Here is a 24,114-nt window from a genome sequence, read left to right as displayed (position 1 = left end):
GCTGCATGCTACAAGGATTAGAACCAACACTTGCTGTCGGGCGGTAGCTCGGTGGTTTAGTGGAGATGACGCCTGTCCGGAGATCAGGAGGTCGTAGGTTCGAATCCTGCTCGAGTACGTACGCCCATGATTTTTTATCATTGCTACTACTAAACACTGATTAATTCAATGCTTATTTACGTCGATGTAGGGCAATTTGTGAATCAGTTGCTAACACCTCGACTTTTTGAACATCAACAAAATAGATTATCAATTATATACCGCATACTCTGTTATAGGAACTTCTCTCGAGGCATTCTATCCCTATATCTGTTTGATCTCTGTTTATCGTTTGAAAGGAAATCTAAAAAACCCGGTGAAATCGTGCTGGAAAAGTAGAAAAGAACCGGCAGTGATGTTTCGTGAAGACGAGATAATTTCTAAACAATTCAATTAATGACACTGAAAGTGGCCAAGCTCGATCTTACAGCCAGCATACGGTAATACGAGATATTCTCATCTTGCACTGTCATGCTCATGACGGGGGATATTTGGGAATATTTACCGATGGTTTCTGGTTGTTTTGGTGCTTCTGCTTCTACTTATTTTGCTTATTCTGCTGTCTTGGTGCTTCTATTGACAAAAACTTTTCAGTATTTGCTTGTCATGCTGTCACAGAAAATGCGTTATGTAAATTCAACTTGTAAATAAACTATGATGTAGAGTCAAAAACAAAATAAACATGGCCTCTAAAATGTATCCAGAAAATCAAGTCCCTCTACCCGGTATCATTGTCATTCAAAATGTAGCTTATCTCTTTCCTTCATTAGGCAGCGTTCTTAAACACCCTAGACCGCAAATTGGCTGATATCAAGTTCGTCGAAGAGAAATCGAATCAGTCTAGACCATCAATATTATAGTGATGCTGCCTTAGAAAAGCGTTAATGTTTCTGGAAAAGGCGGGCTTCTGAGATGCTGTTTGTAAAATACACTCGCTTGACTCAGAAAATATCGCGTGCACACGATTTTTTGATATCTTAATTTAAAAAAGATACAAATCATTCATTTAATCTGATGTCGACGTTGATGTCAGCATTGTTTCCATAACAACTAGACATTCATTTAAAACTTACCCCAAAACAGATTATATAGCGGATGATAGAGTCATATAGGAGTACTTTGTTGAAACAATTGCGAGATTCAAGCGGTAATCTAGACGGAGATAATCTGTACTATCTTTGTTCCTGCGTAATCAAGAAAGCAAAATCTCACAGCGTTTGGGGAGCGCTAGTCAATATCTTACCTCAGGCTTCACATTTGGTTATGAATTCCGGATTACAGTTTGTTATTCCGAAGGTTCGTAGTCCGAAAATGAAATGGGTTATTAATTCCGAAGGTTTGATTGTCCGAAAACAAAATAAGGTTCATTAGTCTCAACCTTGTTTCATTTTCGAACTGTTTAACCTTCGGAATAATGAATCGTATTTCATTTTCGGACTTACGAACATCTAGGTATACGGATATCAAGTATTTCAGAAAAATGAATCTTCGGAATAAGGTACCTTTGGAATAACGAGTGTCACCCAAATTCCGCGATTATAACACAGAAATAGTATTATGTATTGACTTTTTTTTTGTTGATTGATCACCGGTAATATTTGATATTCTATGTGCGATATGGGTTGCAATAATGTAAACTCTAATATTGTTGTTTTGTACTCCCATGTACGTGTCTAAACCTGCCATTCGTTTTGAATGAAACGGTGGACCTGGTTCTTTTGTATATTTGTTATTCTCACACCTACTTGAACTTGAATAAAGTCATGATTAAACAAACAAACCACCAGCAATCTGCATTATTTACTAGTTCAGACTGATGGCACACGTGGTAAAAGAGCTCTCGATCTGCAAACAATGACGCCAGCATGTGACAAGAACTGACATGTAGTTCCAATGAACGTCGTGAAAAGAAAATAGGATTTCACTTCTCCTGGTCAGAAACATCTGATAACAATCTTCAGCATTTTACATTTACTCCTAATCAACAGCAATTTCCTTTAGAAAATTCCTCGTTTCCGACAATATTTGCACGTTTTCCATTCAAATTTTTATCTTTCTTAAATTTTTGCCATATGACAACGTATGGGAAAAGGCGTTAATGAGGCTGGATTTCAAATGAACGTCTTTATTTTATTTCAAAAGTTTGTACCGTTTACGCTGTGATTTCTAAACAAAAAGGGGTAGTGTACTTTATACTTGTCTACTACTTGTCTGCTACCCGGATCTATTTTCTATCATTTTTTCTCTTGTAAAGTAAATATGTGTGCTCGTATATCCTTTATTTCTTTCAACTATCGGATAAAGATGAAATCTTGCTCAGCAGAAGTGACAGACAAGTCAACGACGAACAGGACTTTCTAAGTTTAATTCCAAATAAGAATGGGTATAAAGACAAATTGCATGGAAAGTGTGACAAAACATTACAGATGACGGTGAACGTTACAAGAGAGAGTTTTGCAGAAAGGTTAGACAACAAACTTTAGAGGAAAATTCATCATAGCTTATAAAAGCAAAACGACATCGACTTGAAATTTTGGGTGCACGTCACGAGCCCAATACCCACGATTTGTATACAAATCGTGGGTATTGGGCCACGAGTCATACAGCCCACGAGTCATACAGCTCGCGAGTCATACAGCCCATGAGTCATACAGCTCACGAGTCATACAGCCCACGAGTCATACAGCCCATGAGTCATACAGCTCACGAGTCATACAGCCCACGAGTCATACAGCTCACGAGTCATACAGCCCATGAGCTAGACACTAAGTGAACATGGTCAGGAGCTTGGCATCACGGGGCTTAATGTACAGTGTCGAGTTCGTGGGCCTGTTATTCTTGGTGTCTAACTCATGGGCTGTATGACTCGTGGACCTTTTTCAAAGTCTAGCTCATAGGCCGTATGACTAGTGGGTGTCGAGTTCGTTGGCTGACCCAAAAATTCGGTATAGTACGGGTGACTAATGTATCTAAACATTTTTAGCTTTATTTTTACTTTCAAAGCCAACATGAAGTTCAGAGGCATCTTTCCATATTGAACTATTCATCTCAACGTGCTTGATGATATTGACTTTTAAAAAGTATTATGCTTTTAGCGATGGCTCAAAATGAGCGATTAACAAATGGCTTCAGTTCGCTATTCCGATTAAATAAACCTTCGAAATAATGAACAGCACCCTGACTTCCGATATTGTGAGTGCATGCATATCGGTAATATAATCTTTATTGTAGTGATATACTGAAAGGTTTGTAAGTTCCTGGAACAAGAAACCAAAATATAGGGGTAGACTTTAAACCCCTGTAAGAGCTGAGTTTTTTTTTTTCTTCGAGTTCCCGAATTGATGCAATGATTTGGATTTACCAGTAGTCATGGTAGTGTCGGATAGTACGGTGGGTAACGATGAGCAGAGGAGCCCATACAGCCCAATAAACCACAGCAACGAAGGCCGCATCTTCCCGAGAGGAGGTTGGTGATGATGATGATGATGATGATGATTATGGAGGAACATCTCGCAAGAATATGGATACGTGAGAGATGCGTAATCTTCAGCTCCATGTGATGACGACCAGCAGCTCGCATCCAAATCCCTGAAGTGATGCGGCTAAAGCGGAACAAACCCACTCCGAGGAAAACCCAGAAAGTACTCGCCCTTCTCTCGTTAAAAAAAAACAACAACTCTTGCTGCTACCGATGAGCTTATTAGTGGAGAAGACCAATCAAAATGTAGGTGATGTAGGTCACGTGATTACCCATTGTGTTCTTGGAATGCAGAGTCGACATTGTTGGAAATAATCTTTTATTTCCCACAAACTTCATCAATCCCCCCCCCCCCAAAAAAAAAAAAACAAAGAAAATGACATGATATCGTTGGGTGCGGAGAAACAACAACCAATTAGCCATTGACGACAAAGCGCAGTACGTCTGCAACATTTTGGCTGATCAACAACTAGAATCTAATAAGTGCAAGGAGGTAGATGGAAAAGACACCTTGTATTCTGCCTAATTAATTGAAGCCTCGGGAGATAAAAATCCTGGTAGTGTTATAACGCTTATGTTTTGCTTCATTCATAATAACCTGACTGTCTTTTTTTCGCTGAATGACAGCCTCCACTCTTTTGTAGTCTTCTGTCTATGAGCTGGATCGTCCAGTTTCAGCAATCTTTTCGCTAAAAAGTAATAATACACTTTTCATAAAATCATATCCAAGCTCAAGCTTCAAATCTCTCGCTCTCTCTCTCTCTTTCTCAAATTTGAGGAGAGTAATTTCCATACAGTATGCAGACACAGAATCTAATAAGTGAAATTAATGGGCGGTGAGTTGGCTCAGTCGGTAGCGAGTCTGCATACCCCCTACCCAAGCGACCCGGGTTCGAACCCGAGTCTGGACTGAGCAATGTTGTGTGTAATCATATCGTCCCCTCCAGCAAGAGGCAAAACTCTCTGTCCCTCGCAGAGGTCATAAAATGGAGGTCCCATGTGTGAAAGAGTTACATCTCACGCACGTACCAGTTCATTCATCGCAAAGAGCAAGGTGCTTATCCCGGTGAAGTGGTCCAGTCTCTCGTCCAACTGGACCCCATGGAAGACCAGCAAACTGAATATGGGCCAATCCTGCCATCTTCTCAGATGGAAAATGAACAAACAAACAAACAGTAATATACGAAAAGTATGGATAGAGGCATTGAAAAATATCTCAAATCATACAGTGACCGTGTCGACCATTGACGCAAATGACATAAAAATAATATATGCAAGACAATATCAAGTAGAGGGGTGAGGGTTGAGGTTAGAATTTTCTTCAATTTATTTTCCTCTAACAAATGAAATTTCTAGGATCGCAACTGCTGATCTGTACTTTAACAAACATGTCGGAAAAAAAGAACCACGGGATTCGAACCTGTCATCTTCTGCTTTCCGGGCAGCGACACTACCACCAGGCTGTCCCTGGTTGCCGGCAGTGACACGTTGAACTTTGCAAAGGATAAACGATGCAGACAAAGATGTATGCAAAATGAAAATAAATGAAAAAATCTCAACGAAACGTTTTCCAAACGACGTACATTCATGCAGCGTACGTACATTCATGCAAGTTGAGGTTTGAATTTTCTTCAATTTGTCTCCCTCTACCAAATGAAATTTGTAAGATCGCAACTGCTGATCTGTAATTTAACAAACATGTCGGAAAAAACGGGAACCACGGGAAGTTTAGTTAAGATTTGTCTGAAATCCATAGTGGGAGACTTGTGACGGCTTGAAATTAATTTCATTGAATCAATTCTGTGATATGCATTGTTTGAATTTACCACCTTTTCTTTCCACATAAATCTAATAACACTTTTTGTATATAATCATAATACGCGTAATCTTTCTCAGTCGCAGACTGCTTTAAGATCAGTGTAAAGAGTCGCGTCCGTACTCCATGAACGAAAGAAGATTCCAGCAGTTGAAATGGTAACCCCCGTCCCCACCACTATCAGTTCTAAAAATAGATGTATGTGTCATTGCTGTTCCATAGAGGGGGATTTTACTGAAATGTCCCATTGAATTAATCAAGCATGTTCGCCACAGATTTACCGATCCGTGACTAGTCTACGTAGGAGGACTGTCCCAGACCCATTTGGCAAGAAGCCGTTGGATTTTCCTACTACAGTGTATAGCACAAGGCCGTCATTTTCAAAGGGGGTATTTCCCCTAACATGCTCGTGGATTCAGTAAAATGCAGACAGACTTGTGAAACACTCACTGAAATTTTGAGGGAAATCTGACATTTTCTTCCTCTCTAGTACAAAACTTTACTACAGTGTGTGATGTCACAGTTGTGCATAACAAAAAGAAAAAAAAAAGGGAAAATTTTGATAATCGTCATTCTTTTATGTAAAATACAAAGTATCGGCTATACATTAGCGTGGCCTGTTGCTGAGATAATGTCAGGGCAATTTATGCCTTCCAGAGGAACAAGGATCAGTCCTCTTCCAATGCCATCTAAAGATGATGTTTCCACGAAATTAGTTCCATTTATATTCATTATATGATTCTGTATACTACTGTGACATCGCAAATTACCAAAGAATACATCATCGTCAACGACCACCTCTGTATATTTTACGTTGATTATAAATCTTGTGTCCGTTTTATGGTGCTGAACAGGATGTGATCTGTTCTTTCACTAAATGTATATAGAATTTGAAATTCATATAAGATACGATTTCCAATTCATGTCCATATATAACTCCATTTGTGATGAACATAATATGTTCATCACAAATGGAGTTATACATGGACATGAATTGGAAAAATATTATTTTGTTATGAAAAGACTGCAGATCAGCAAATTATTTACAACGATTCAAACAAACATTCATTCAAAACAAACGGAATTTTAACGGTTTCATCAAAATTAGGCGTGGCAAAGAGAGTTGCGGATGCAAGTTGAAGTTTTACATGATTTCTCGAAGACGGAGGGAGCAAGTGGAATGGAATTCCAGATGATATTACGAATGTGAGTTTTGATAGTTTTACATTTCATTTGAAGCAGCGATAGTTGTTATCTATCTTACATGTTATATTACATGGTTATAAAGCTTGATACCATGTATGTGATGAGAACTATTGTTGTTTTGTTTTGTGCCAGTCTCTTGTCTATGTTTGCATTCTCTCTTTGTTCTTTGTACATATTTCTCTCCGCGTGTTTTTTTTTTCCAGAGTGTGTTGTAATATTGCATGCACAGACTGGTGGATTAACATCCTTTAGCTGAGCAAGTTCCTTTTATGAAACAAAAACCAAAATGAAATGAATGAAATTGGATGAGATAACCCTATCGAGGCCATTATAAATCACACATGGACTGGCTCGCACAAAATTTGACAAAATTGCTTCATTTGAAATAAGATCAAAGCAAAAAGTAGTACAAACACGCCACATTGAATCATTTTAGTGATGTGCGCAAACCGAAGGAGCTGTGTTCGAGTTACAGACACTATCCATATATCATAAAGTGCATAATTTGCAGATTGTGATCTACATTATATCTACTGTTTGGGGAAACGCGTTAAACGGTAAATCTTGTTGATCTGTAAAACTCCATTCTTTTTCCCATCCCTGTCAAAGTCTCATGAATTGTTCACTAATCGGTTTAGTTAATTTCAGATAATATATTCCTTTACAGTTAGTTTATAGGCTTACATAGACAGGAATTTGTCGTTTAAGCGTTCATAGTTCTGGGAAAATTCTATGAAACGTTTTGGTAGGATAATTTTTTTTTCTTCTGAAAAGCTGTCATAAGCTAGGGAAATCCTTGCATCTGATTGCTTGAGAGCAAATTTGTCCGACCAATATGTCAGACAAAATACTTCGTGAAATGACCCCCCCCCCCGCTTGACCTTTACCTTATGATGATGTAAGAATACGCCCCTCCCCCATGCACACACACACACACACACACACACACACACACACACACACACACACACACACACACACACACACACACACACACACACACACACACACTACATGCATACACAAGCTATGCAAATGTCTGAAGCAGACGGCGGATTCAGATTCACTTCATGCAACCACTACCTGTGGTAACCATGGTGATGGATCCTGAATAAATTTTCTTGTTTTATATACATATATATATAATCTTGTTTGGAAGGGGGTAAAGGTTATCAAATGATATGATCTGTTTGCATGTAGGCCTACATATATCTTGTGTTAATGACAAACGAAATTGATAGTTATCACAGTATGGCTGGTATGGCGCACTTATTTTGATCAATTAATTGTGAATTATGCGGGTATTGCTCTGCTCTGCGATAAATGAGTATTATTTCTCACATAGAGTCGTTATCTTTCTTTTCTTTTTTGGGGGGGGAGGAATTAGTAGGGAAGGTAACTTGACGAAAGGTTTTACACGTGATACCGTTGAACAAAAATGTTCAACCAGAAATCTCCTATCCTCGAACTTGGCAAATTCGGTCGAATTGTGGAGACTATGCGGTGACTCTTGCACGACGAGGTTGGCACTTGACCCGAAGACGGAGTGCTGCCCTCAAAATTCGGTAGTTCACGGAAATGAACGCAAAAATCTCTACGGGACGACGAACTTCACTCCGCAGACGATATCAGCATGTATCAGACGGATATCAAAATGAGCGCGGAAGTAGCTGTCGAGAGCTCACCAACATTTTGGTACACACACACGCTGATACAACGCGCGAGCACACTACGCTCAATGCGGAACTGCCGGAGAAAATATAAAGGGAAAGAAAGAGGGGAGAAGGAGAAGGGAGAGAGGCAGAAAGAGGTGTGCGTCCGTAACCGTCTATAAAGGCAGTCAAACGCGAGGTAAACTGTAGTAAGTAGTAAACTCATTCTGTATATGGACGAGATTGCTCCACTGATCAGTGGATCGCACGTGTAGCGTGTCAACAAAGCGAGACTGTCACACACCCAGGCCGCGTCGTGGTGCATTGGATTTGAAGCGATTTTATTCTTCAGACGACATTCGGAGGTACCCTTACGGGGTGGATTGTGCCAAATGCCTCGTACACACCTAGATCACACCAACGTGCAAGGTTAGTGAGCGCATCCCGAGGGAGAGGGTGGTTGGTTAGGAGCGCATAATGCGAATATGTCGTTGAACATGTGCAGATGGCAAACCAGGAAGCGATTGTAAAATCGCCTTGTTTGTTTGCATATACGATTGTGCGCGTGCACAGTGGGCGGGCGGTGGGAGATCGTTCAGAGAAAAAGAAATGTCCTCTTACTATTCATGACGACTCGGTACTTTAATAGCACATTTTGATCGATTTATGAAGTCATGAAATTACATTTTTACGCTAATTGATCTCTCTACTTTCATGCATTCAACTCCAGGCGCCCTCGTAGCAAGAATAGGACAATGTATTTGTATTAACATTTAAGACATAGGGCCAACATACCAATCATCATCATGTACATGCGTGTTTTTTCCCCTGATCGTTGAGTTTGATGTAGAAATAGAGATGTAGGTATAATTATGACCTCTCTCATACACCGTTACTGCTCTTGTTTCACATAGAAACAGAAAATAGTGTTCCAAACATTTCCGTGTTGTGTAAAGCACGATAATGATAAACACTATAGCTCTTGGCTACCAATTGAAGTTGTTCAATTTGATTAATTTGATCAATTGAAGTCATTGGTGACGTCATCTGTATAAAGAGATTCATTTACACTTATAGCCATACATCTGTCACTGTTTAGGCTATCTTCCCGCTGCCATAGTAGCGAGGTTGTATAAACCGACAGCCTATACTTCCTTGTTTGGCTAAAATAGTCAAAACCGCATACTACTGTTCGTGTTTCAGTGATTGGCAGACTCAGACACAGTCCATATACAAAGTAGACCCGCATGTTTCCAGGTCGTCATTGTCTATCATGTATCCATCCTGATCGGTCTTGTACATACCCTCACCCACGGCTTATATTATGATGATTGATACAAGAGAGAGAGAGAGGGCAGCCCTTTAGAAAAAAAACCCACACAAACAAACAAATAGAAGTAAACCAACGAACAAACCGTCTTATCCGATATCTATTCTACTTCCCCGGGCATGTTGTCCGTATATACCTTTGGGACATTATTCAGTTCCAATGTCCTGACTATCCCTGTCCAGTTTACAATATGGATAGATTTACATCATATTGATAACACATAAAACACAGACATAATGACTCGACTAAAATCTCGCTTTCTATATAGGAAAACACTGCGACTCGATCTGTCCTTATAGGACATTGATATCACACTTATAACATACTGAATTTCTCTTTTAGTTGCTATTTACAATCCTTAGAATTTGTCGTATGTGATGAGTGGGAGGAAGCCTCACTTTACTAACTGGCATTCACTGAGACAGTCTACCCTGAATGTGAGGGTGTCGAACTTTTTAGACTAATCAAAGACAGAAGTCCCTTTCCCTCTCATATAAGGGGGGGGGGGAGGGGTGGGGTTGACTCAGCTCTGTATACTTGTTTTGCTTACGATGGATATGAAACTTTTCTTACAGAATATCGGAAGCTCTGGAAGAATGATATAGTAAAAAGAATTCAAGCAGCTAGAACAGTGTAGGGAAGATGGATCCGTTAAAGATAAGGCTACAGGAAGCCTTGGTATAGCACTGGTAGCCTTTTTCGCGCCAAAGCCTGCGGTGCCTGGTAAAACAGGATATTGAGCAGAGATCGGATCGCAGGTGTACATTCTATACTTTAGGATGCCTAATTTGTATCTACAACCTTGTCTTATCACAAGGCCTAAACCAGACTTTCACCATGTACCTTTCAACACAATGAAATCGTGTTACTTAGAGCTGCAACCGACGTAAGTTGTAATCCTGTGGTGGTTGTAGCTCCATGATTTGTAGTTAGTGAGATCATGATGGTAACATTATTTCGTTAATGCCACCGATTTTCCAGTTACTTCGATTCCTTTTGTCCATATATGACTGCCATAATATCATTTCAAAGACTGATAACCATTCATTCATGTAGTTGCACTTCTTTCTTTTAACTTTCTTCTTATCTGATACAAAGAGGCATAGCCTACTACCTGGACCTATCCTATGCCGCAGTGCTTCTATCACCACACTAGGGGCCTGTTCCATAGTTGCGATTGATCTTCCGCTCGATTTATGGAGCGTAGCTCGGTGAATCGAGCGTAAGTTCAATATTCAGCGTAACTTCTGTTTCATAAAGACACTTACGCTTGATTTCAAGAAAAATCAAGCATAATTTTCAGTAGATTGAAGGTTACTTGCGATCAATCGCAAAGGTGTTTATGAAACGCAATTTGCGATTGATTGAAACTTACGCTCAATCTTTATGAAACGGGATGTATACCCTGACAGTCAACGTCTCCGAACACTTATGTACGGAATGCGGAAACACAGTGATTCTATCTTTTTGATGTCAAGGAACTAGAAGAGGAAGTACAGGAAAAAGTCTGCCGCGTAATTCCTGGACTGAACAGCTTGGCACAATAGAGAGTAATCAGCGAAGAAAATCTCTGTTATCACACTCCACCGCTCGTGCTTCTTCAATGTAAAATATCAGAAAGGGGGAAAAGCTTCTTCATGTTCCCGTTTCCCTATTCTAGGTAATCTTTTTCGTTTTCTCTTATCAATGTAGTAGCCCTCTATCGACAACCATTGAGAAGTATCCTGAGTGAAAAAACATTCGCTTGCTGGCAGTTGCCTGAGATGAAAATTGCCGGTCAACACAATAGATCAGTATACACATTCACAGCTTACCATTTACGTACATGTATGTATTTCGTAGCTCAAGAGGAATAGAAAGCGCATGATTTTTCACTGAAAATAAAACGACAATAGGACCTTGTTCTGTCTGCATTGAGTTTACACAGAAAGCTGCTGAGAGATAGTAATATCTCTTCCCATTCATTTCAACTATTTGTGAGAGATTGTTCTAAGTGTGCCTCATCGATTGTTTTGTTCGATAGTTTCTTTTGTGTAAAGATTCCAAGGCTATCGTGTCCAACACACACACACACACACACACACACACACACACACACACACACACACACACACACACACAGAAAAAAAAAAGATATCGCCATTGTATTCATGTGTTGTTTTCATACATCCGTGGTGTCTTTTTACCACGCCAAAACAAACAGTTTCGCTCCTTGTTGAATAGAAAAGGTGTGATGCCGAGTGCGCATGCTCTACTCTGCAGTATCGTCGGTCTATTCTTGGCTCTGTATAATCAAGACAAGGGGTTACTAGCTATACTATATAGTACCTTGATATGCATCCAATGTGATACATCTCTAATGAGGCGGAGCCTGTGTAACGCGATAAGAAATTCCCCTCATGTCGTTGCCTTCTGCCAGTTCGTCTATACTCACATCTGTTTTTGTATTTTTCCCAACCGCCCCACCCTCATCTTTCCCGGTCATTTCACGTCTGTGTAATTCATGATATGCCTATACTGTTTTATTAGAAGTCGTATTTTTCTTTCCAGACTTACTTTTCTTTCCTACACACACATATTTCCTACTGCAGTTCAAATTATGTACTTCGTAATCGTTGATTTTTTTTTCAAAGATAATTATTTTCACACTCAATCCTCCCTTGCAGTAAATTATGTCTTCTTTTTCTGTTCCCTTGCGATATCTTTGTATCATTTTGTAGGTACGTGCAGATAGTCACATTGATGGTGCAGTTGGGGGAAATGTGAAAGGAAGCGGAAGCAGGAAAACTTAAAAAAAAGAAACCCTTTACCACCTTAAATAGAGGGAACTTGGTTTATGAGCCCATTACCAAATAGAAGGGTACTAGGCTTTCCATTTCCGACTTATTTCTTTGTTACGATTTAGTTACGGTTTGTCCTAGCCCGACCAGACGCTGTTACGCTATGCGTACCATGTACAGCGACTGGGCTGTGTATAGTTAGGTTTGTCCATGCATTTCTTCATCTAAAGTATGTTTTGTTTCATTGTAAACAAATGACGCGCATTTAAATCTCATTTGAATATGCAAAAGTCACATTGTACTTTACTTTGTTTATATGCCAATGTCATATTGTAGACTTTCGTCGGAAATAAAATGAAATGAAAATCAAATGAAGTATGCTTTCAACGTATCGCAGTTTAAATGTTGTTGTTTCTTCCTTAGGCTGGGGTGATATTCAAATATATGGTTCCCCTTATGGAGCTGTAGTCGTAAGGGAAGACATTACGGAAAGTATATGATTCTAGGAAAGAGAGATATATAATATCATATGAGGAATGAGAGATATATAATATCATATGAGGAAAGAGAGATATGTAATATCATATGAGGAAAGAGAGTTATATGATATTATATGAGGAAAGAGGATTAGCGGGAAAATGAGAGAAGATATGTAGGAAGAGAGAAAACAGAATAACTTTTGATCACGCATTCTAGACCGACGCGGAAAACTATACAATGAATTTAATATCAGGGTCTATCACTTACAATTTCGGAAGAATTCACCTCTGTCGGATCTCTTCAGTCAAAGAAAGAATATCATTGTTTGCTATTTCCCACAACGGGATTTCCCACAACGGGAAATCCCCAGAATTACATAGATGAGGAAATCCAGTTAAAAAGAAAAGCTAAAATCTTCCACCACATTATTCCGTATCTGCACAACCAACCTTGGTATCCAATAGTGCATTGAAGAAGCTATAGTAAGCACGGTGCTGTATTTACTCCTGTGTTAGATGCAATGTTGCGTGACACGGGTGCTTCCCCCGAGAACGATTCAATTTTTTTTTCTTCTATGAGCAGTTTGAATAACCTTGATAACGAATTGTTTGGATTCACCAACACGATGAATAATTTCTATAGGTCATTATGTTTTAAGTGGCACACGCGTGATAAGCAAAAGCGAGTTGCTGTTGACATACATCTCGATCTGTATGATTACGTTCTTGTAAGAGGAAGTAATTTTAGGTAATCCAAAGGAAAGTGGGGAATTAAACAAACTCACTATGCACCCTGACAATTGTTGGTTCCTTTTGATATCTTACAAGGAAGTAATGTATGTTAAATTGAAGGGAACTACGATTTCTCTGTCAACAGCACCGATGTATTACACCATGTAATTATGATTATACTGTATGCCCCCCCCCCAAAAAAAAGTTACAACGGTAGCTTTAAAACTAGCCAATCAATCCAAATACAATTTCAGGGTATGAAAGTATAACTCATTTCCCACATCTTACAGAAAACCCCATTCGATTTGCTTCAGTGGTTAAAGAGAAAAGAGGAATTTTGTAGAGCATGTCAGAAATCTCTTCCCTCCAAGTTCTGTCTATTGTGTTCACACATCAATTTGCATTTCCAAGAGCATCCAAGGCCTAAACTTGGAAGAATCAAACTCTTGCACATTTCTCTGTGACCGCTTAACCAATCTAAATGGGCTTTTCTGCAAAATAGAGCTAAGATGTTATATTTCAAGACTCTGAAGTGGCATTTAGACGGTTAAATCATATTGGGTGTTGTCAGTGCGAAAAGTGGATTGTATTTTTTTTTTTTTTGGGGGGGGGGCATACTGTACAAGCTACTGGCGCGTACCGGTTAAACTCGGTGATAGCCGTTGCTCGTGATAACAAGAAGAAAAGAAATGCTGCGTATGATGATTATGACTTGGTCTCGAGCAGGAGTATCATGGTTTTATTTTGAATTTTGACATTGGAGATAACCATTAGAGGTAATATGATACTTTTTGTGAGACTTTTTGTTTTGTTATGATTATCAAAATAAGACATTATTTGTGACATGACGGGAACTATTAACGTGTAGACGAGATAATCGTTGTGTGCGTGTCTAAAATTCGACCCTTATTCAATAACTCGACACTTGTATAATACGCTCAACTCATTCCGTTTGAACAGAAACTAGGGAACAGATATGCACAACAGCCTCATTAACCCTTATCTGTGTGTTACAGCGCTTTTCATTTTCGTAAATGAACTTCCGCATTTGTGCAAAGTTTTGCTAGTCCCTGTCGACCCACTGCTGTCTGTCTATCTGTTTTGATTTGGTTTGGATTATGATTTTGTTCTTTTAAGTTTGGTGTTATATATTTACAGCATATAATTGTACGTTACATAGTACTGTATTTTAGTCTTACATCATACATATTAATGCGTGGTTAGCTCCTTCTTATATAGAAACTTATCACTTTAATACAGAAACGTACTTCTTACAGAAACATATTATCTCCTCATCCCTACCTATAAAGCAGTGTCAAGTGTTAAATAATCTCAAGTATGGTGGAAAGGGGAAATGACTGCGAGGAGCCGCCAGGAAAAGAAAAAACAACAACAACAGTCTCCTCAAGGCAGCTGCTAAGACTCAAAACTGTAATTGCAGGAAAAGAAAGAAGCATTTAAACGAGCAAAAAAAAAAAAAAAAAGAACTATGATGTAAGGAGATCTAACAACTCAAATTTATCATACAATGGTCGTTGAGAGTTAACAGTTTTGTCCTAATTCTCATCATACAGTCCCCTTGCTTTCTCGTGGTGTTGTGTTTCAGAATCACTTTACCTTGAACCAGAAACAATTAGATATTATTTTCCTCTACCGTTTGCATGAGAGGAAGTCTGGTAGATACATTCAGAAAGCTAATCCACCATGAGACAGAAGGTCACTCCGAGGCAGTTTGCAACGTTTAATATGAAGATGTTAAATCTGACTACTGACTATTAATCACTATAATTTATCGTGGAATATGAACAACGAAGAAACGACAGACAATAAACAAATCTTCTTTGATTTGTTTCCATTTCTGGCTAATTTGGTTAATTGCATACTCTGCACACAAACGCATTGAAGTTCTCAAGGCCTTCCTCTTTCTAAGGAGCCGCATTATATAAACAATAAATGGAGATATCTGCAAATAACTCTTGAGGATTCGTGTTGAGACTGTGACCGTATGGTGTTGTCTTGTTAACGTTGACCTTTACCCTATTCGTGTAAGCACATGACTACCATTACAATGGAAACATGAAGTTTGATCTTAATATCAGATAAATCTGTGTTTGATTATCTCCCGCGCGAAGTCCAAATGTCATCAATACATTGGGAGATACAGTTGTATACATTATGTGTATACAGCTACAATACGACTTACATGAACTAGGTTATTCTATAAACTAAGCAAGCTCTTAAAGAGAAATTCCACGTTGTGTCAAGATTACTTTGATAATAAAAAAGAATATAATAAGACAAACAGATTGACTAAAATGTCATCAAAAGCGACAGTAAAATATGTTAATACATGTCAGCGTCATGTTGTTTCCATTGGATACACGCAATGGTAACATTACCTTCTCTTCAACACTCTTCCCCCATTGCTTTGTATAGCCAGTAATATTATTGACTTTGCAACTGATTGACAAATTGCCCTACATCGACGTAAATAAGCACTGAATTGATCAGTGTTTTTTAGTAGTAGCCATGATAAAAAATCATGGGCGTACATACTCGAGCAGGATTCGAACCTACGACCTCCTGATCACCGGACAGGCGTCATCTCCACTAGACCACCGAGCTGTCGCCCGAAAGCAAGTGTTGGTTCTAATCCTTATAGCATGCAGGTACTATGCTACAAGGAGAACCAACACTTGCTTTCGGGCGAAAGCTCGGTGATCTAGTGGAGATGACGCCTGTCCGGTGATCAGGAGGTCGTAGGTTCGAATCCTGCTCGAGTATGTACGCCTATGATTTTTTATCATGGCTACTACTCAAAAACACTGATCAATTCAGTGCTTATTTACGTCGATGTAGGGCAATTTGTCAATCAGTTGCAATGAAAACATCTCGACGGAAGAAATTCATGAATTTGAATATCATTGACATCAGGTTTTTGGTTGGTGATTTGGCAAGTGCATCATCTTTGCCTGTTAAAGCCATTGTTGCTGCATGATTATAAGACAATATATCGATTTTATGAGAAGAATAGATCTTATTATTTTGATTGATTTCATGTATGACAGTAACGGAAATTCTGGGATGATTTGTATAAGGTGAGCTATCTATTGACATCGCAATTTCTGTCAAAGAAAGCATGTGGTTTAACTCAATTCAAATCGATTCAGTTCAAGTCAAATCATTTACATTAATTTATTCCCCAACAAAACATAACATAGAAATCAAATCAGGAACGATAGGCATATATTCGACTGTGTAAATAATAAATGATAGTTAACAAAGAACGACAGTACATGCATACCGGCAAAACTCGAAGTTATATTTAGAGAAAAAAGAACTGAGAGGTCTACTGAAAAACATGCTTGTATATTGTGAACCACTCAAAGAGATTAAGACTAATACCGTTGTGAAATCGCGACTTTCTTGTATTAAGTCCGATTTTTAAGAGACCGTTCTAACTTGAACATTGTATAGAATCACAACGTGAGAATGAACTTCTAACTCCGTTGCCAACTCTTCAGTCTTTTCTACACCTCCCCCCAGCCCCCCTCCGACTTTCTCTCAATTGCTCAACCATCAATTATCAACCTGTTAAGAGAAAGTTCCAGAAATCAATTTATGAACACAAGTAACTTTCAACTGTGCTTGACCACTTGATAAATGCGTGGAGCGAATTGATTATGATATACAGCGCCAATGAAAATGTCATTTTTCATCAGCACCTTCTATGATACAATGTATATGTGGCCAGTGTCGGACTGCTATTCCTAAGGCCATTGTATTGCTAGTTCTCTTGCTTCTATAGACAAAGTGTATTTGTTTTAAAAGGCTAATGATCAGGGTGTAACAGTGGAACTTTGTAATTCGTCATGAAAGTGATAAGTCTCTTTTTTTTTTAATTCTCAACATCTGATAAACCTTTCTGCATATTCATTAATTCATTTACTTATTTTTACATTTCCAACAGAAACATTATTTATGTATATACGTTTTTACAAAAAGAAAGTGCATAAATAAACATTACAATGTACAATAAACGAACTTCATAAGTTTGCAAATCATTTTGAGCGTATGAAATGCTAGAAATATATTGAGGAATGCTGAAACGCAATAAAAATCATGAAATTGATATACATTCTATCAAGTAAAAGAAGTGGAATTAGATCGTGTATCATAGCATCGTTCAGTTACTGTTGTGTGTGGGGTTTTTTTAAGCTATTGGGCAACTTCTTCCAGTGTGGAATATGATGAACATTTTACTTAAAGGGTTGATATAATTTTAGTTGAGGTGAGGATTCGGCTTTTAACTTATTTTGCTGGATACTTAGAAACCACTTCGTGAAATTCTTTTCTTTTCCCCAACTGGCGTCCCCTTGCGGACGCCACAAAATTAACACAAAGCATTTCAATGGGAAATGGCCCATTTTGTATATGTATTATCATGTTTCTTATTTCCTTTTTGAGATTCTGACGCTGCCATCACTATCAAGCATGTGCTTAAAGACGGCAGGCTCCTGCATGTTTTTCTTCCTCTTTATTCGGAAACAAGTGTATCCTTTGATCTCATTGTTACGTTTATACTTTAAAGATTGTGATTATGATACTATATAAATGTAATATTGGGGTTTTTTATTCTGTTGTCAGATACACGTGTTGTCATTTTTTAATACATGATTTCCTTGAAAAATGCAGAAATAAAATCGAACTGAATCGAATCGAAACTGAAAAATTGAAAAATAATAAAGAGCATTCAATTCTAAGAGGAATTCAAAGTTTATTTGATGAAAATCGGTTTTGAAATATCCAACAACCAAGCAAAACAAAGAGATCCAAATAAAAGGTGCGTCCCACCTTCAGGATCGCTTTGTTTTTGGATATTTCAGCTTTTTCTAAGCCAATCTTCATCAAATAAACTTTCATATTTCATAAGAGGTTTCTCATTATCTCAAAAACATCATCACCAAAACTGTTGGAAACCCGCAGCCCCATCTCAACCGAAGCTGTTCCATCCCTTTAAGTTTTGGAAGTCAAACTCGATGTGTGTATCTCTCAAGACGACGATATCGAGATTGTTGTTCCAAACGGTTTTCCCCGTGTGCCACCCGTAACTCTGTAGCAGACGACACGTGTGCACCAGTGATTCATTGGTATGGCGAGAATATTCATTCTATTTCGCACGATGTGTCATCGCAGTCGATAACATCATAATCCGAGCACGCATTTCGATCCGATCACTATCGATATTTGCATCTTGGTGCTGATACACGCGTGCGGAATGCAACGTTTGTCTTCTTCCGTCTGTTTCGTCGTTGTTGGCTTTTTTTTTAAAGATTTTCTTGGCTAAGTGAGATGTCGAAGGAAAAACAGATACATTACATCTTGATCACATATCAAAACAATGAGGAGTCAAGAACAAACACAACACCTACGGAATGTGTCAGAGAGAGAGGGGGGGGGAGGAGATAGATAAACAGAGGGTGAGTTTAGAGTAATTTAGCTGGACGTGTTATTATGTGACGTAGAGAAATAAAGTGTGTGAGTATGAGGGAAGTATCAAAGCTACCCAAGGTAGTTGAGAGTTTTTTTCTCAATCTTGAAAGACAAACGAACAAAGGTAAATGACGGTGCACAGGAAATTATCGATACTACGTGATGACCTAACTGCATTTTCTGTATCTATTTCTAGCCAGGAAGTTTGTAGCTATTTTTAGTACGTTTGTCAATAATTTTCTATTTTAGGTGTATGATAATATTGCAGTGGTGGTTGTTTGAGATAATAATGATAGGCCTACATGAAAAGCAGTTGCCTTTGTCTTGAAGGATCATCCACAACATTTCAAGCAGCCTGTCAATACACTATCACCGCATGAGGCATGGAACAAGCTATACGAACAACACAGATATGACTTCCATATTTCCATCGATAGAATACCCCGAGGCAGGCTTGTAGATTTTTGTTCTCCCATAAGTCACACTGTCACCATGGTAACGATACATTTATTTTAGAAGGCTTGGTATGTTGGATAGGTCCGGTGCTTGTGGTTGAAGGTTTCAGTCGAGCTTCGCTCCCTCTGTACCTGTCTCCATGACGATTTTCACTTTCTGCTGTTAAGGTGCAATTCAACACTAGTAGTCACGCACTTCCATAAATAAAATGAATCAAATAGATTAATGGTGGGCCCTAACGGTTTCTTCAACATCGGACAGAGAATACTAGAATTCATGAACTTTCAAGATGCAAATGTTTCAATTGGTGATATTGCCTCCACCATTCAACCATATTGAAGAGAGAGTGTGAGATGGTGTCACCAACTCGCCAACCTCCCACTGGTTCATGCACAAAAGTATCATATTTTAGGTCGATAATATATCACCTATGAGTTTCTCTATGAGAGTCATCTTTGCTGGATTTTTACATGACTACTGTGATACAATATGAAGCATACTACTCATTGTTATTGATAATCGTAATAACAACAACAATAGTAATAATGTAATAATAATAATAATAATAATAATAATAATAATAATAATAATAATAGTAATAATAATAATAATAATGATAATAGTAACAACAATCATTATTATTGTTATTATTATCATTATTATTATTATTATTATTATCATTATTATTATTATTATTATTATTATTATTATTATTATTATTATTATTATCATCATCATCATCATCATTATCATATGATATCTTCTTCGTCCAGAGTACCTTCTTCAATGTTGTCACTTATCACAAGAGGACACTAGTACCATTATCATTACCCTAGCATTGCCAGGTGCCCATTTATACACCTGGGTCGAGGTAAAACATCTTGTCGAAGGACGTAAGCACTGGGCAGGACTTGAACTCGGGTCCTCCGACTGGGAGTCAGGATTCTTATCGGCTATGCCACAGCGCCCCCACTTACTGATTCCATTGCATAAACATTCCATTTGTGAACATCATTCTGTTGGTCACTTGGAGACTTGTGATGTGATGAGATTATCAGCTTCTCCCATTGTTCCTAATATCACTATTTTGTCTTTAAAAAATCTGAAACTTTGAAATTCTTTTTCTAATGAGACCTCTATAACCGCTTTGCTCGTTTAATTCTGCCAACCTGTGCCACCAAACACCCCTTCCTTCAGACGTCACCCCTTCTGGACGCCCTTTGCGTAACTTTTATACCCATTTATTCTCATTTATGTATCATTTATTGTTTATCATTTCTTTAAAAAGACAACAACATAGCGGTCATACCCCCTCCCGAAAACACAGGGAAACTTCTCTCTATCATCAAGTAGCCTATGTGTATTTTTATAAGTGCAGTTAAATCAATGATGAATGATGAATTTCACCTACTCATGCCCAAAGGCAAGAGACAGCTTCACAAAATATTCAAAGGAATATTTTCACGTAAGCAAACTAATCAAAAAGAGATAATAACATAATACGTGTATAAGGAACTGATGAGATTCAGCGGTGTGTTCTCTACATCCAGCAAATGTCATACATTCGTAGTGTGTGCGTTGATATCATAAGCACGTGTGTGTCTGTGTGTGTGTGCATGTGCGTGTGTGTGGGTGTGTTTATGCAGTTGAAGAGTTTACCTATCATGAAGATAAAGTAGAATTCAAGTTATGACGTCAATAAAACATCCTTGTGTCATACTCATGTGGATGCCAAGAAGAAGAAGAAAAAAAAAACACGCTTATAATACGCAGTCATGGCCAAGTGCGCATGTAAATCCGCACAGATACATGTGGGTTAATGAATGTTTATGTGCTCTCACAAGGAATACTATAAATATGCAAAATGTATAACTGGATCTATCCGTCTCGTATACGGTCTGCAAAACGCGAAATCCGCCGTAACCGCCTCCCTTGCCTCACGGGGAAACTCGTCCGTAGAAATGAGAAAGTGTCCTCACAGAATGTACATTATTCTCCATCATTAAACTCCATTATTGGAGAGGTGGTCCTCTCCACCTCCCTGCTCCACTTATTACCACGGCTGGGCGTTTGGTCGTTCACACACAATATCATGTTTAATGATATTCTGCTCCTCAAAGAAAATAATGATGGTGGTGCGCACTATGTCATTGAGTGCACATTCACATATACATCGATAATAATAATTGTTTTGTAAATAAAGAATAATAAGCAAAGAACATAATTTCATATCATTGTTTTACAATGTTATACACACTTTCAGGGAAGTTCTTTGATTTCTTTTTTTAAATTCAAATCATTGAATCAAAATAAACACAAATTAAACGTGTTCATGGATGAGATAGATGTAAGTGCTGACCTGTGATAAATTTTAAAGAGCGTCCGGTGCCAGACAAGGGGACAGTATGTCCTGCTACACTGGCAATGCAATAAAACGCTTATACCCCGCCTGGTATAAGGCGGGCGTGAAGTACACAAGATGATTCTAATAATATCGCTAAAAGTGTTCACGTTTCTGCTCCAACGGACAGAGGGAATATCGACCAGAACGAAATGGCGAGGGTACGAAATATAAAATGAGAAAGGGTCTCTGCAACGAAGGGATGATGTATCTTCAAATATATGTTTTCATTTCTTGTGCCACGGGGAATTGGATACCGATATCTCGTGGGAAGGAAGGGAAAAAAATCCGCAACATATAAGGCGTCAGCAGGCTGGGGGTAAAGGCCATAGCTCGGGATGGATGCGGGAAAGAGATTTATCAGGTGTGACACCTTTGAGTCTGTGTGGGATGGATGGGGGCAGGACTCTTCCTCGGTGGGGAAATCACGCTCTCTAATTATGAGCAAATAACTGAGAGATAGATAGATAGATGAATGGATAGATAGAAAAATGAATAGATGGATGGATAGATAGATGAATACATAGATAGATGAATAGATCTAGATGGACACATCAGCTGTGGGTAGATACATATCAAACAGAAAGATATGTAAAAAGATGAAAAAATGTATACATACTTTCATCTATTGTGACATTATTATTGCTATTTCTAGTACTGCCAATACGCGGAGCAACTGCAAAAAAAAAAAAAATATATATATATATATATATATTTATATATATATATGTATGCATTACATCGAGTCAGATGATAATAAGAAAAAGTTAGATAGATATTCATAAATAGCGGTAAAATAATGCTCCCTTTAAAGGGATGGTACAGTATTGGTTGATGTGAGAATTCAGCTTTTAACCTTTTGCGAGATATTCAGAAATCACTTTATAAAATGTTAAGAAGCCTCCAATGAAAAGAGGAATTCGAAGTTTATTTGATGAAAATTGGTTTTGAAATGGCTGAGATATCAAAAAACAAAGTAAAACAAAGCGATAATAAAAAGTGGGTCCCAACTTCTATTAATATCGCTTTGCTTTGGATATCTCAGCCATTTCAAAACCAATTTTCATCGAACAGACTTTGAATTCCTGTTAGAATTGTATGCCCTTTCATATTTTGTAAGAGGTTTTTCATCTCACAAAATCATCATCAGAAAACGTTGGAAACCTCTAATCCCATCTCAACCGAAACCGAAACCATACCATTCATTTAAGGGAATATGATTAAAGTATTAGTGGGTAGATAGACATTACAGAGTCATAGATAGGTAGATGGATAGACAGACGGTTTTGAAATCATAAAGTTTCACATAATTTAAAAAGCAGGAACATGTATGTTTGTCGCAACACATGGAAATTAATTGAGGTGGTAATTAAAGGGAAATGGACTAACTATCATATAATTGTTTCACTGAATGTAGGAATATGACCAACACATCGATAAAATTAACGGAAAATCGAACAATCCGTTCCAATGTTGTAGTTGTGGAGAATTTTGACTTAAACTATTGCCTGTGATGTTTTGTTGCGGAACGCTGAAAGAGCACGTGACTTACGTCATTATATCGGGGGAATGAAATTGTACCTTTATTTTACAAATAATGTCATTAACAAGTCGAGAGAATGTCGTGCCATTGAAGAAAATTACATTTTGTGGAATTTACTTCATATTTTCTTTACATCGTCGTCCATGTGTGACACCACGAATGGTTCTAGCCTTCTTAGCCAGCAATGGTTGCGCAAAAAAAAGAAGAAAAAAAAAGTAATTCATAACTTTTGAACGGATTGTCCCATTTTCCTCAAACCTCACTGATGTGTTCTGTGAATACTTCCGTATTCACTGAATCCCGACCGATGCAGATCGAAGTGAAGGGTGAGAACCTGCGCTCTATCTTAATGTAGATAGATAAGAAAAACAAAAGAGAGACGTTTATGTATAATATTATCATTATCATCGCGTCATCCATCTTATGAAATCTATTCCGAGTACAAAGAAAAAGAAGTGAGAAGAAGAAGATGAAAAGGGATATAGGATGAGGAGGAAAATAACAACGATGGTAATAAAAGATTATAGCAACAACTGGAACATAATCAAGAGACGTAATACGAGAAGGTATGAAAGTGTAAGAGGAAACAGCACAATCTATTGAGTGGTATATTTGGATGGTGTCCAATGTTTATAGTCAAAGTCGTTTGGTACAGATTCTTGATATGTTTTGACTTGTAATCATAATCTTTCCACCTTCCCCTCTCCTA

The 24,114-nt window shown here is 38.1% G+C and overlaps 1 long non-coding RNA gene across 1 annotated transcript in view; it reads left to right on the top strand.

Annotated features, from left to right (window-relative positions):
* The first annotated feature begins 8,346 nt into the window (after window positions 1–8,346).
* The window catches only part of LOC139717917 (uncharacterized), a 23,827-nt gene continuing 8,059 nt past the window's right edge, over window positions 8,347–24,114 (top strand). Inside the window, exon 1 of the long non-coding RNA XR_011710011.1 lies at window positions 8,347–8,620. This is a non-coding gene — a long non-coding RNA (uncharacterized lncRNA). The remainder of the gene's footprint in view (window positions 8,621–24,114) is intronic.

Source organism: Diadema antillarum, unplaced genomic scaffold, assembly GCF_040938485.1.
Source record: "Diadema antillarum isolate AM-2024a unplaced genomic scaffold, OU_Dant_1.0 scf00000085, whole genome shotgun sequence".
NCBI lineage: Eukaryota > Metazoa > Echinodermata > Echinoidea > Diadematoida > Diadematidae > Diadema > Diadema antillarum.
This window is presented reverse-complemented; position numbering and strand designations above follow the sequence as displayed.